This window comes from Balaenoptera physalus, assembly GCF_965194825.1.
Source record: "Balaenoptera physalus genome assembly, chromosome: 20".
NCBI classification, from domain to species: Eukaryota; Metazoa; Chordata; class Mammalia; order Artiodactyla; family Balaenopteridae; genus Balaenoptera; species Balaenoptera physalus.
In genome coordinates, this window is record NC_138901.1 from 34,369,031 (window position 1) to 34,384,222 (window position 15,192).

Sequence of the window (15,192 nt, forward strand, 5' to 3'; positions counted from 1 at the left end):
ATAGAACACACAAACACGTGGAAGCTAAACAATTTGTTACTAAACAACCAATGGATCACCAAAGAAATCAAAAAGGAAATCAAATAATCTGATCACTAGCTGTGAAATTTAAAAAGGAGTGAAAAAAACTCCTAGGAAACAAAAGTCCAAGACTAGGCAGCTTCACAGGGAATTCTACTAAACATATAAAGAAGAGCTAATGCCTGTCCTCAAACTATTCCAAAAAACTGAAGAGGAAGGGACACTTCCAAATTAATTCTGCAAAGGTACAATTACCCTGATACCAAAACCAGACAAAGACACTACCCCCCCAAAAAAAGGAAAGAATTACAGGCCAATACCTATGACCAATGTAGATGAAAAATTCCGGAACAAAATATTAACAAGATGAATTCAGCATGACATAAAAAGGACTATACACCATGATCAAGTGAGATTTATACCAGAGATGCAAGAAAGTTTCAATAGCCACAAATCAACCAATGTGATACACTATATTAACAAAAGGAAGGATACAAATTGCATGATTATCTCAAAAATGCTGAAAAAGTATTTGACAAAATTTATTTATGAAGGAAGTTTATAGTGATACAAGCCTACAGCAAGAAATTAGAAAAATCACAAAGAAACAACCTAACCTACCATCTAGAGGAATTAGAAAAGTAAGAACATAAAAAGCCCAAAGTCAGCAGAAGGAAGGAAATAATAAAGATCACAGCAGAAATAAATAGAATAGATACTCACCCCCATCATCTATTCATGATAAAAACTCTTATCTAAGTGGGTGTTTAGGGAACATAGCTCAATGTAATAAAGGCCATTTATGACAAACCCACAGCTAACATCATATTCAATACTGAAAGATTTCCCTGTATGATCAAGAATAAGACAAGGATGCACACTCTTGCCACTTCTATTTAACATAGTATTAGAAGTCCTAGCCACATGAATCACACAAGGAAAAGAAATAAAAGGTATCCAAATTTGAAGAGAAGTAAAACTGTCACCATTTGCAGATGACATAATATTATGTGTAGAAAATCCTAAAGTCACCACCAACAAAACGTTAGAATAAATAAATGAACTGCATTTCTTTTTTTTTGTTTGTATATTTATTTATTTTCTTTTAGTCAACCATTTTATACACATGACTGTATACATCTCAATCCCAATCTCCCAATTCATCACACCACAACCCCCACCCTCTGCCACTTTCCCCCCTTGGTGTCCATACGTTTGTTCTCTAATTCTGTGTCTCAGTTTCTGCTCTGCAAACCAGTTAAACTGTACCATTTTCTATGTTCCACATACATGCGTTAATATATGATATTTGTTTTTCTCTTTCTGACTTACTTCACTCTGTATGACAGTCTCTAGATGCATCCACGTCTCTACAAATGACCCAATTTAATTCATTTTTATGGCTGAGTAATATTCCATTGTATATATGTACCACATCTTCTTTATCCATTCGTCTGTTGATGGGCATTTACGTTGCTTCCATGACCTGGCTATTGTAAATAGTGTTGCAATGAACTTTGGGGTGCATGTGTCTTTTTGAATTATGGTTTTCTCTGGGTATATGTCCAGTAGTGAGATTGCTGAGTCATATGGTAATTCTTTTTTTAGTTCTCTAAGGAACCTACATACTGTTCCCCATAGTGGCTGTATCAATTTCCATTCCCACCAACAGTGCAAGAGGGTCCCCTTTTCTCCACACCCTCTCCAGCATTTGTTGTTTGTAGATTTTCTGATGATGGCCATTCTGACTGGTGTGAGGTGATAGCTCATTGTAGTTTTGCTTTGCAATTCTCCAATAATTAGTGATGTTGAGCAGCTTTTCAAGTGCTTCTTGGCCATCTATATGTCTTCTATGGAGAAATGTCTATTTAGGTCTTCTGCCAATTTTTAAATTGGGTTGTTTGTTTTTTTAATATTGAGCTGCATGAGCTGTTTATATATTTTGGAGATTAATCCTTTGTCCGATGATTCATTTGCAAATGTTTTCTCCCATTCTGAGGGTTTTCGTTTCGTCTTGTTTATGGTTTCCTTTGCTGTGCAAAAGCCTTTAAGTTTCATTAGGTCCCATTTGTTTATTTTTGTTTTTATTTCCATTACCCTAGGAGGTGGATGAAAAAAGATCTTGCTGTGATTTATGTCAAAGAGTGTTCTTCCTATGTTTGCCACTAAGAGTTTTCTAGTGTCTGGGCTTACATTTAGGTCTCTAACCCATTTAGAGTTTATTTTGTGTATGGTGTTAGGGAGTGTTCTAATTTCATTCTTTTACATGTAGTTGTCCAGTTTTACCAGCAAAACTTATTGAAGAGACTGTCTTTTCTCCATTGTATATCTTTGCCTCCTTTGTCATAGATTACTTGACCATAGGTGCGTGGGTTTAACTCTGGGCTTTCTATACTGTTCCCTTGATCTATATTTCTGTTTTTGTGCCAGTACCATATTGTCTTGATTACTGTAGCTTTGTAGTATAGTCTGAAGCCAGGGAGTCTGATTCTTCCAGCTCCGTTTTTTTCCCTCAAGACTGCTTTGGCTATTCAGGGTCTTTTGTGTCTCCATAGAAACTTTAAGATCTTTTGTTCTAGTTCCATAAAAAATGCCATTGGTAATTTAATGGGGACTGCATTGAATCGGTAGATTGCTTTGGGTAGTATAGTCATTTTCACAATATTGATTCTTCCAATCCAAGAACATGGTATATCTCTCCATCTGTTGGTATCACCTTTACTTTCTTTCATCAGTGTCTTATAGTATTCTGCATACAGGTCTTTTGTCTCCCTAGGTAGGATTATTCCTAGGTATTTTATTCTTTTTGTTGCAATGGTAAATGGGAGTGTTTCCTTAGTTTCTTTTTAGATTTTCCATAATTAGTGTATAAGAATGCAAGAGATTTCTGTGCATTAATTTTGTATCCTGCAACTTTGCCAAATTCATTGATTAGCTCTAGTAGTTTTCTGGTGGCATCTAGGTTCCTCTATGTATAGTATCGTGTCATCTGCAAACAGTGACAGTTTTACTTCTTTTCCAATTTGTATTCCTTTTATTTCTTTTTCTTCTCTGATTGCCGTGTCTAGGACTTCCAAAACTATGTTGAATAATAGTGGTGAGAGTTGACATTGTTGTCTTGTTCCTGATCTTAGAGGAAATGCTTTCAGTTTTTCTCCATTGAGAATATTTGCTGTGGGTTTGTCGTATATGACCTTTATTATGTTGAAGTAGGTTCCGTCCATGCCCAATTTCTGGAGAGTTTTCATCATAAATCTGTGTTGAATTTTGTCAAAAGCTTTTTCTGCATCTATTGAGATGATCATATGGTTTTTCTTCTTGAATTTGTTAATATGGTGTATCACATTGATTGATTTGCGTATATTGAAGAATCCTTGCATCTCTGGCACAAATCCCACTTGATCATGGTGTATGACCCTTTTAATGTGTTGTTGGATTCTTTTTGCTAGTATTTTGTTGAGGATTTTTCATCTATATTCATCATTGATATTGGTCTGTAATTTTCTTTTTTTATAGTATCTTTGTCTGGTTTGGGTATCAAGGTGATCATGGCCTCATAGAATAAGTTTAGGAGTTTTCCATCCTCTGCAATTGTTTTGGAAGAGTTTGAGAAAGAGGGGTGTTAGCTCTTCTCTAAATATTTGATAGAATTCACCTGTGAAGCCATCTGGTCCTGGACTTTTGTTTGTTGGAAGATTTTTTAAGCACAGTTCCAATTTCTTTACTTGTGATTGGTCTGTTCATATATTCTATTTCTTCCTGGTTCAGTCTTGGAAGGTTATAACTTTTTAAGAATTTGTTCATTTCTTCCAGGTTGTCCATTTTATTGGCATAGAGTTGCTTGTAGTAGTCTCTTAGGATCCTTTGTATTTCTGTGGTGTCTGTTGTAACTTCTCATTTTTCATTTCTAATTTTACTGATTTCAGTCCTCTCCCTTTTTTTCTTGATGAGTCTGGCTATTGGTATGTCAATTTTATTTATCTTCTCAAAGAACCAGGTTTTAGTTTTATTGATCTTTGCAATTGTTTTCTTTGTTTCTATTTTATTTATTTCTGCTCTGATCTTTATGATTTCTTTCCTTCTGCTAACTTTGCGTTTTATTTGTTCTTCTTTCTCTAGTTCCTTTAGGTGTAAGGTTAGATTGTTTATTTGTGATTTTTCTTGTTTCTTTAGGTAGGCTTGTATAGCTGTAAACTTCCCTCTTAGAACTGCTTTTGCTGCATCCTGTGCTTTTGCTGATCGTCGTGTTTTCATTGTCATTTGTCTCTAGGTATTTTATGATTTCCTCTTTGATTTCTTAAGTGATCTCTTGGTTATTTAGTACCATATTGTTTAGCCTCCATGTGTTTGTGTTTTTTTATGTTTTTTTCCCTGTAATTGATTTCTAATCTCATAGCGTTGTGGCCACAAAAGATGCTTGATATGATTTCAATTCTCTTAAACTTACTGAGGCTTGATTTGTGACCCAAGATTTGATCTATCTAGGAGAATGTTCCATGTGCAGTTGAGAAGAAAGTGCAATCTGAAGTTTTTGAATGGAATGTCCTATCAATATCAATTAAATATATCTGGTCTACTGTGTCATTTAAATCTTTTGTTTCCTTATTAATTTTCTGTTTGGATGATCTGTCCATTGGTGTAAGTGAGGTGTTAAAGTCACCCACTATTATCGAGTTACTGTCGATTTCCTCTTTTATAGCTGTTAGCAGTTGCATTATGAATTGTGGTGCTCCTATATTGGGTGCATATATATTTATAATTGTTATATCTTCTTCTTGGATTGATCCCTTGATCATTATGTAGTGTCCTTCCTTGTCTCTTGTAACATTCTTTATTTTAAAGTCTATTTTATCTGATATGAGTATTGCTACTTCAGCTTTCTTTTGGTTTCCATTTGCATGGAATATCTTTTTCCATCCCCTCACTTTCAGTCTATATGTGTCCCTAGGTCTGAAGTAGGTGTCTTGTAGACAGCATATATATGGGTCTTGTTTTTGTATCCATTCAGCAAGCCTGTGTCTTTTGGTTAGATCATATAATCCATTCACGTTTAAGTTAGTTATCAATATGTATGTTCCTATTACCATTTTCTTAATTTGGGGGGTTTATTTTTGTAGGTCCTTTTCTTCTGTTGTGTTTCCCACTTAGAGAAGTTCCTTTAGCATTTGTTGTAGAGCTGGTTTGGTGGTGCTGAATTCTCTTAGCTTTTGTTTCTCTGGAAAGCTTTTCATTTCTCCATCAAATCTGAATGAGATCCTTGCTGGGTAGAGTAATCTTGGTTGTAGGTTCTTCCCTTTCATCACTTTAAGTATATCATGCCACTCCTTTCTGGCTTGTAGAGTTTCTGCTGAGAAATCAGCTGTTAGCCTTATGGGAGTTCTTTTGTATGTTATTTGTCTTTTTTCCCTTGCTTCTTGCAATAATTTTTCTTTGTCTTTAATTTTTCCCAATTTGATTATTATGTTTCTCAGCATGTTTCTCCTTGGGTTTATCCTGTCTGGGACTCTCTGCACTTCCTGGAATTGGCTAGCTATTTCTTTTCCCATGTTAGGGAAATTTGACTATAATCACTTCAAATATTTTCTCGGGTCCTTTCTCTCTCTCTTATTCTTCTGGGACCCCTATAATATGAATGTTTTTGCATTTAATGTTGTCCCAGAGGTCTCTTAGTCTGTCTTCATTTCTTTTCATTTTTATTTTCTTTATTCTGTTCTGCAGCAGTGAATTCCACCATTGTGTCATCCAGGTCACTCACCGTTCTTCTGCCTCAGTTATTCTGCTATTGATTCCTTCTAGTGTCTTTTTCATTTTAGTTATTGTATTTTTCATCTCTGTTTGTTTGTTCTTTAATTCTTCTAGATCTTTGTTAAACATTTCTTGCATCTTCTTGATCTTTGCCTCCATTCTTTTTCCGAGGTCCTGGATCTTCTTCATTATGATTCTTCTGAACTCTTTTTCTGGAATATTGCCTATCTCCATTTCATTTAGTTGTTTTTCTGGGGTTTTATCTTGTTCCTTCATCTAGTATATAGCTCTCTGCCTTTTTATCTTGTCTATCTTTTTGTGAATGTGGGGTTTTTTTCCACAGGCTGCAGGATTGTAGTTCTTCTTATTTCTGCTGTCTGCCCTCTGGCACCCTATATTTTTAAAGAGAGGGCTTTGGAGAACACCATTTGTTGTATATCTGAATTACATTTCTTTAATAATTAGTGATGTTGAACATTGTTTTCATGTGCTCTGTATGTCTTGTTTGGAGAAATGTATATTTAGATCTTCTGCCCATTTTTGATTGGGTTGTTTGTTTTGTTGATATTGAGCTGCATGAGCTGCTTGGAAATTTTGGAGAGTAATCCTTTGTCAGTTGCTTCAATTGAAAATATTTTCTTCCATTCTGAGGGTTGTATTTTTGTTTTTTTAAGGTTTCCTTTGCCGTTCAAAGGCTTTTAAGTTTAATTAGATACCATTTGTTTATTTTTTATTTTATTTTCAATTCTCTCAGAGGTGGATCAAAAAATATCTTGCTTTGATTTATGTCAAAGAGTGTTCTGTCTATATTTTCCTCTATGAGTTTTATAGTGTTTGGCCTTACATTTAGGTCTTTAATCCATTTTGAGTTTATTTTGCGTATGGTGTAAGTGAGTGTTCTAATTTCATTCTTTTACATATAGCCATACAGGTTTTCTGGTACCACTTATTGTAGAGAGTGTCTTTTCTCCATTGTATATTCTTGCTTCCTTTGTCATAGAGTTGGTCACCATAGGTGCATGGGTTTATATCTGTACTTTCTATCCTCTTCTACTGATCTATATTTCTGTTTTTGTGCCAATACCCTACTGTGTTGATTACTGTATCTTTGTAGTATAGCCTGAAGTCTGGGAGACTGATTCCTCCAGCTCTGATTTTCTTTTTTCCAGCTCCATTTTTCTTTCTCAAGATTGTTTGTGTTATTTGGTTTTTTTTGGTTTCCATACAAACTGTAAAAATGTTTGTTCTAATTCTCTGGAAAATGCCATTTGTAAATTGATAGGGATTGCTTTGAATCTTCAGATTGCTTTGGGTCGTATAGTCATTTTGACAATATGTATTCTTCCAGTCCAAAACATGGTATATCTCTCCATCTGTTTGTGTCATCTTTTGTTTCTTTCATCAGTATCTTATAGCTTTCTGAGTACAGGTCTTTTGCTTCCTTAGGTAGGTTTATTCCTAGGTATTTTATTCCTTTTATTATGATGGTAAATGGGATTCTTTTCTTAGTTTCTCTTTCTGATATTTTGTTGTTAGTGTATAGGAATGCAAGTGATTTCTGCAAATCAAAGCTACAGTGAGGTATCACCTCACACTATTCAGAATGGTCATCATCAAAAAATTTACAAACAATAAATGCTAGACATGGTGTGGAGAAAAGGGGACCCTCCTACACTGTTGGCGGGAATGTACATTGGTACAGCCAGCATGGAGAACAGCATGGAGGTTCCTTAAAAAACTAAAAATAGAACTACAATATGACCCAGCAATCCCACTCCTAGGCATATACCCTCCCCCCCAAAAAAAGAAAAATAAAATATAATTCAAGATGATACATGCACCCCAATGTCCATTGCAGCACTACTTACAGTAGCCAGTACATGGAAGCAACATAAATGTCCATCAACATTGGAATGGATAAAAAGATGTGGTACACATATACAATGAAATATTACTCAGCCATAAAAAAAAGTCATTTGCAGTAATATGGATTGACCTAGAGATTGTCATACTGAGTGAAGTAATCAGACAAAGAAGAACAAAGATCATATGATATCACTTATATGTGGAAGCTAAAAAAAGGGTACAAATGAACTTATCTACAAAACAGAAATAGAGTCACAGATATAGAAAACAAATGTATGGTTACCAGGGAATAAGGGGGGGAGGGATAAATTGGGAGATTGGGATTGACATATGCACACAATTATATCTAAAACAGATAACTAATAAGAATGTACTGTGTAACACAGGGAACACTACTCAATACTCTGTAATGGCCTATATAGGAAAATAATGTTAAAAAAAGTGTTCATATACGTATATGTATAACTGATTCACATTGTTGTACACCTGAAACTAACACAACATTGTAAATCAACTGTACTCCAATAAAAATTTACAAAGAAAGAATAAATAAATAAATTCAGTAAAATTGCAGGATACAAAATTAATATACAGAAATCTGTTGCTTTTCTATACACTAATAATAAACTATCAAAAAGAAAGCAAGAATCCTGTTTAAAATCACATCAAAACAAATAAAATACCTAGAAATAAACTTGACCAATGGGTTGAAAGACCTTTTTTGTGAAAACTCTAAAACTTTGATGAAGAAAATTGAAGATGATACAAAGAAATGGAAAGTTACCTCATGTTCATAAATTGGAAGAATTAATATTTTTAAAATTCCCATACTACCCAAAGCAATCTACTGATTTGATGCAATCCCTATGAAAATACTCATGAAATTTCTCACAGAATTAGAACAAATAGTGTTAAAATTTATATGGAAGCACAAAAGCAAAGTATCTTTGAGAAAAAAGACCAAAGTTGGAAACATCACCTTCCCTGACTTCAGACTATACTGCAAAGCTGCAGTAATAAAAACAGAATGATACTGACACAGAAACAGATGTGTAGATCAATGGAACAGAATAGAAAGACCAGAAATAAACCTACACACATATGGTCAACTAATCTATGATAAAGGAAGCAAAAATATACAATGGGGGAAAGACAAACTCTTCAACAAGTGGTGCTGGGAAAACTGGACAGCTACATTAAAAAAAAATGAAATTAGAACATTTCCTCACACCATATACAAAAACTCAAAAGGACTAAAGACCTAAATGTAAGACTGGAAACCATAAAACTCCTAGAAGAAAACATAGGCATAACACTCTTTGACATAAGTGGTAGTAATATTTTTTTGGATCTGTCTCCTCAGGCATGGGAAAGAAAAGCAAAAATAAAGAAATGAAACCTAATCAAACTAAAAAGCTTGTTTACAGTAGAGGAATTCATTGACAAAATGAAAAGAGAACCTATTGAATGGGAGAAAATAATGGCAAATAATATGTTTGATAAAGGGTAAATATCCAAAAATATAAGCAACTCATACAACTCAGTATCAAAAACAAAAAAAAACAAAAAACTAAACCTGACTAAAAAATGGTTAGAAGACACAAATAGACATTTTTCCAAAGAAGGCATACAGATGGACAACAAGCACATGAAAACATGTTCAACATCATTAATCATCAGGGAAATGCAAATCAAAACCACAATGAGATATCACCTCACATCTTTCAGAGTGGCTATCATCCAAAAAAACCACAAATAACCAATGTTGGTGAGAATGTAAAGGGAACACTATTACAGTTAGTGGGAGTGTAAACTGGTGCAGCCATTGTAGAAAATATTGATAGTATAGAGTTGCCACAAAAAACTAAAAATGAATTATCATATGATCCAGCAATTGCACTCTTGTGTATATATTCAAAGAAAACAAGAATTTACTAATTCACAAAGATATCTACATCCCAATGTTTATAACAGCATTTTTATAATAGGCAAGATATGAAAACAACTTAAGTGTCCATCAACAGATGAATGGATAAAGAAGATGTGATTACACACACACACACACACACACACACACACACACACACACACACACACACACAATGGAATATTACTCAGCCATAAAAAAGAATGATTTTTTTCCATTTGCAACACCGTAACTGGCAGGTATTATGCTTAGTGAAATAAGTCAGACAAAGAAAGACTAATATGGTATATTATCACTTATTTGTGGAATCTCAAAAAATAAAACAAATGAATGAATATAACGAAACAGAAACAGACTCACAGATAGAGATAATTGACCTGTGGTTACCAGTGGGGAGAGAAATGGCATAGTGGATTAAGAGGTACAAACTATGACATGTAAAATAAATAAGACACAAGGGTATATTTTACAGCATAAGAAATATAGCTAATAAGTTATAATAACTTTAAATAAGTACAATTTATAAATACTGAATCACTGTTTTGTACACCTGAAACTAATATACTATTGTAAACAACTATAATTTTTAAAATCACACCATTTGTTAGTGTAATTATAAAAAAATAAAATAATTTATATAAAAAAGTAAACTTTCCATTTACCTTTAATAAGACAGTTCATGTTAATTCAGAGAAATGGGGTACATATAACTGTAGAAGATCAATCTAATTAATTTGCAGTTAACTCAAGTTTACATTAATAAAGAATATATTACGTTAAAATCAAAGAAAACAAAAGAATAGAAGTTGTTTTGTCTGCATTAAGTCTGTTTTACTTGTCCCAGAATGCATCCTGCAGATTTCCTACTTATGATACAAAATAATTATTGGGATCTTAATTTCTGTCTTGTTTTCTCTATTTCAAGTGAGATCTTCTCCAATGCCACACAAACCCTTACAGATAAGACAATGAAGATTCAGTGGTTTGAAACCCTTTCTCCCTTTGCTAAAGCTGCTTTCTAAAGACCTGGGAGTTTCAGTGGCTAAAAACGGGATTTATCAGGTCCCTGAACACATGTTCCATCCAGGATATGCATGGGAGTTGAAGTCCATTAGCACCCTTAAGTAGCATCTGGAGGCTTTTCAAGAACTCAAGATTGGAGCATAGGCAAATACCTGAAGATGAAAAGAAAAAAAGAAAACAAGGTAACCTAATAATGGAGAGAATGGTAGTTTATGAGTTTCTGCAATTGATAACTATAAGTGGATTGCTTACAATATTACAAATGGATTAAACAATGACTGCAAGCTGCCTGAGAAATCTGGACACCAATGTTGTGTCCTTAATGATGTCACTGAGGGTTGTAACTAAGCATAAAATCTAAATCTAAAGTGGAAATTTCCTCCTTTGAGAGGGATCTCAGCTCATTTGGAAATGTGGTCTATGATAAAGTGAAAATCATCTCTTGATATTAGCAATTATAGAGGCAATGCACAACGTGGATATGGAACAAACCATTTTCCCATGTTTCTGGAATCAGATAACTGCAAGTTTCTTATGTGAACTTAGGGAATGGGGAAGTTTGTACAGAGTGATTGACACTCTTGTTTACATTGAAAAGAAGGAACTCTGGAAAAGTTTATTTTAAAAAAGTAAGGGTAGGTGACATTTTCTTTTTCTGAAGGATTCTGGAGAAAATTCACATTAACTACACTTATTTTGAATCTTACACAGCACATGAAGTCTAGAAGAGGATTGGAAGAATCACAGAAAATTCATTTTTCAAAGAAATTATTAGAAACAATTTATGAATTCACACATCACAGTAGATTCCTAATCTTTGCACAGTGAAAAATAGTTGTCAGTTATTAAGGTAACAGTTTGAACAACAATAAGCACATACAAAGATTGTTGCTTTTCAATTCACTTAAAATGATTTATATTTATCTACAAAAAGCGTACCCTGATATCTTGGAGTATTTTGCTGTATTGAAATCATCAATCTTTTTATTGCTTTGGTTTCCAAATCTTCAGTCTATCTCCTCTCCCATATTTTTATCTATTTTATTTTTGTAATCTAAATAGTACCTGAAAGTATGTGGAAAAGTAAAGTATTTTATTTCTGAATTGTTCTTTTTATATTGGCAAACCCTTTTATACTCCTTAGCTATAGGTTAACAGCACATACTTCAGACATCCCACCCTGGCTTAGCAGAGGCACTCTAGTAATCTATGCTCAGGCTATTCTTTATAATGACATCTTCTCCACTGGAAACCAGCATAAAGAGATGGAAAATAATTTATTGTTTTCATTATAATGTTTATGATTTTAGTTTTATTTATAAAAACATGTTTGGTATGGTAGACAAGTAATAAATTAAAATGTCAGTTTGCCTTTTTCTTTCATAGGGAGTAGATAAATGGAAAATTGTAGTACAATAGTATTTCATGGTATTCATGAATTTTTGTAGAACTGAAGGAAATCATATAAAGAAATAGAAAACAAGGTATTTTACCATACCATTAGCTGTGGTATTTAACAATAAAGATCAATATTTAAGCCTATCTGATATACTGCATTAGCTTCTTATAGGAAATGTATTAGCCTTGCCCATCTTACAGGATTCTATTACATGCTTATTGAATTTTTTTTCACATTCTTGATGCTTTAAAAAACACTAATAACTAACAGCATTATCAAAGGAAAAGAAAATATTGGAGAAAAGAAACAAATTCTAGTAGTTTTTCTTATTGAAATGAAGGTACTTAATATTCTGAACACATAAGTCTTTATCTATTGAAATGTTTAAAAATGTATTCTTTTGAAGTTTCAAGCTTTAGTACATTTTGAAAAATAATTATGTAGTTTTATCTGCATCTTTGGCTTTGCTTACCTATAAAATTCCCCAGATTAATTTGATTAAAATTGTGTGGAGCTTTTGAATTGTTATTACATTTCTTTCTAGGATATACTTGAAATGCCAAAATAAACTTACAGTACAGGATAACCACATTATTTGAAATAAAGAAGAAAGCCAATTTTAAATTTGTGAAGTTTGTTTTCTCATTGTTCCATGACACTAAAAGGCAAACAATAAATGATTATTCTAACAGTACCATCATCAGTTCAAATTTCTTTAGCTTTAATAAGTGACTAACACTACTCCATACTGGGCATTATTTATACAGAAATAATAGCTTTAATTTTGTTTGCTTCTAAATAGGGTAAGTTTTTCAAGTCTTCCCTAACAATCTTATCAGTCTCATTTTTTTGTAATGTTTTGCTCTAAAATGCAATTGTTAAACATAAAATTCAATGTATTCTTATCTTTAAAATCACAATTTTCAAATTAATGAAGGAAAATTAATTCCATCCAATTGAAAATAAACTAATATATGTTTACTATAGATACTCACGGGGTTAGGAAATAAGGAATTTAACAATAAGGAACTTGATATAGTTCAAAAGCTTACAGGGGAGAATTTATGAATTCATGATCAACAATTATATAGTAAAATGCTATATATGCAATATAAACTATGAATATGGTGTTATAGTGGTGTTAATGTGAACTAAATTTTAAAAATCTAGTAGTACAAAATGGAGTGCTGCAAGAAAAAATATTGTGAGAGGCTGAAAACATGAGCAGTGTTTCTGAAGGAAGATATTTGCAATTAGGATAACTCTAGAAGGAAAAGAAAACAAAAAAGAAATGGAAACCTGAGAACATGAACAATTTTCAAAATTTGAATTAATCAGAATGATGAGTTTTTTGCTCACTTTCTGGTGGGGAGGTTGTTGACATAAATAGCAGGAAGAATTAACAAAAAGACAAAAGTGGGCACTTTATAGACCTTATATACATACTACAAAATTTGAACATTATTGTATTATTAAATTATTCTGAGGTGAATCATCAGTTATTTATGGAAATAGTGTATGCTTTAGAAATACAGCTGTGGTGGCAATGTAGAAGAAGGATTGGAGTATTTAAACATTTACCAGTTAAAAACAATATCTACAATGAGGTGCTAAAGACTTGTATAGGTAAAGGTGAGTAATGCTACCTGCTAAAGTAAACACACCCGCAAATCTCAGTGGCTTGACCAAAAGTGCATTTCCTGCTCACTCAAATTCTGTTGTCCATAGGCGAAGAAGTAGGCTTCTATATCATCATTCAGGGATGTTTTGTACCTGTGTTCAGCAAGAATATTAGCCTATCACTTTTTTTTCTTGCCCTGTCCTTTTCTGGCTTTGGTATTTGGAGGTGATCGCTTCTATTTTTTGGAAAAGTTTGAGAAGAATTGGCATTAATTCTTCTTTAAATGTTTGATAGCATTCACCAGTCAAGCCATCTGGTCCCTGGATTTTCTTTGTTGTGAGATTTTGATTGCTGGTTCAATCTTCTTACTCATTATTATTCTATTCAGATTTTCTCTTTCTTCATGATAAAGTCTTGGTAGGTTGTATGTTTCCAGGATGTACATCATTTGTTCTCTTTTCCCGCTGCCCTTCTGTGTGTGTTGCTATGCTAGCCTGGAGGGAGAGCAATTGTGTTCAGAATGAAACTGCTGCTCTAACTCTTTTAATGCGATCCTTCTCAGTTTCTATCGTCCAAGAGATGCTTCAGCCTCACTTCTGGGTTCTGGGATTTTCACAATATTGTCTTGTCTATGGATAGTTGTTAGTTGGTTTTCTTCTGAAGAGGACTAAAATTGAGATTGATTTAAGTTGCCATCTTGATGATGTCACCTCCCACTCTGCTTATTTAAAAATCACTACACTACAATAAAGTCGCATGAGTTTCTTTATAACTTAAGACATTTTGATTTCATTAATTTATTTGAGAATCTGCTAATAAAGGTAAAATGTCTCTTTAAAAATTGATAAATCAGAAAATTCTCTCCCACCAGAGGAACTTTTCCCACCTATTTTGGGAATGATAAAATATTAGGTGATTTTAGAATTTAGATAAAGCCATGATATTTTTTAAGGAGAAAAGATTCGCTTGAAGAAAATTTCAGAAACATTCTTGTTTACAGAAAAGAAAGAATTAAAATTGTTAAGAAAAGATAAACCAGGATTTACAAGCACAAACACACACACACACACAATGCTGCTAAATGAAGATGAGAAGTCAAGTAAACTTTGTAGTGAAGATAAGACATAGCACGTGATAAATAGTACATAATTGGTGACAATTGAGGCAAAATATTAATTAGTACAGTGTTCTTAGAAATCAGATTATGGTGGGTTTTTGAGGGGATGGGAGGTGAGAAAATAAGGCAGTAATGTCAATATTCAATAACATTGGTTTTGAATAACATTATTGGTTTTGAATAACATTATTTCAATAACATAAAGTTTTCAAACTTTATAATGCTTCTCCTACTGCTTCTGCATATGTGAGTTCACACTGATGTCTCCAGTTCTAATCCATTACCGTTTTGGATCCATCTAGCTTTCTGTTGTCTCTAATTTGTAACTTCCATCTCCAACAGTGAGAAACACAGATCCTACCATCCATCATATATTTATGTAACCATTCATTTTCAACGTAGATATATAGTAGTATCAAAGCTGATAACATATACTCCTTTGGGAAATAACTTCATCAAGTACAATATAGTGT

At 33.2% G+C, this 15,192-nt stretch overlaps 1 long non-coding RNA gene across 1 annotated transcript in view; it reads left to right on the forward strand.

Annotated features, from left to right (window-relative positions):
* LOC309650637 overlaps positions 1 to 10,764 on the forward strand; it is a 465,308-nt gene extending 454,544 nt beyond the window's left edge. The window contains exon 2 of the long non-coding RNA XR_014257662.1: positions 3,299 to 10,764. This is a non-coding gene — a long non-coding RNA (uncharacterized lncRNA). The remainder of the gene's footprint in view (positions 1 to 3,298) is intronic.
* Positions 10,765 to 15,192: the final 4,428 nt, after the last annotated feature.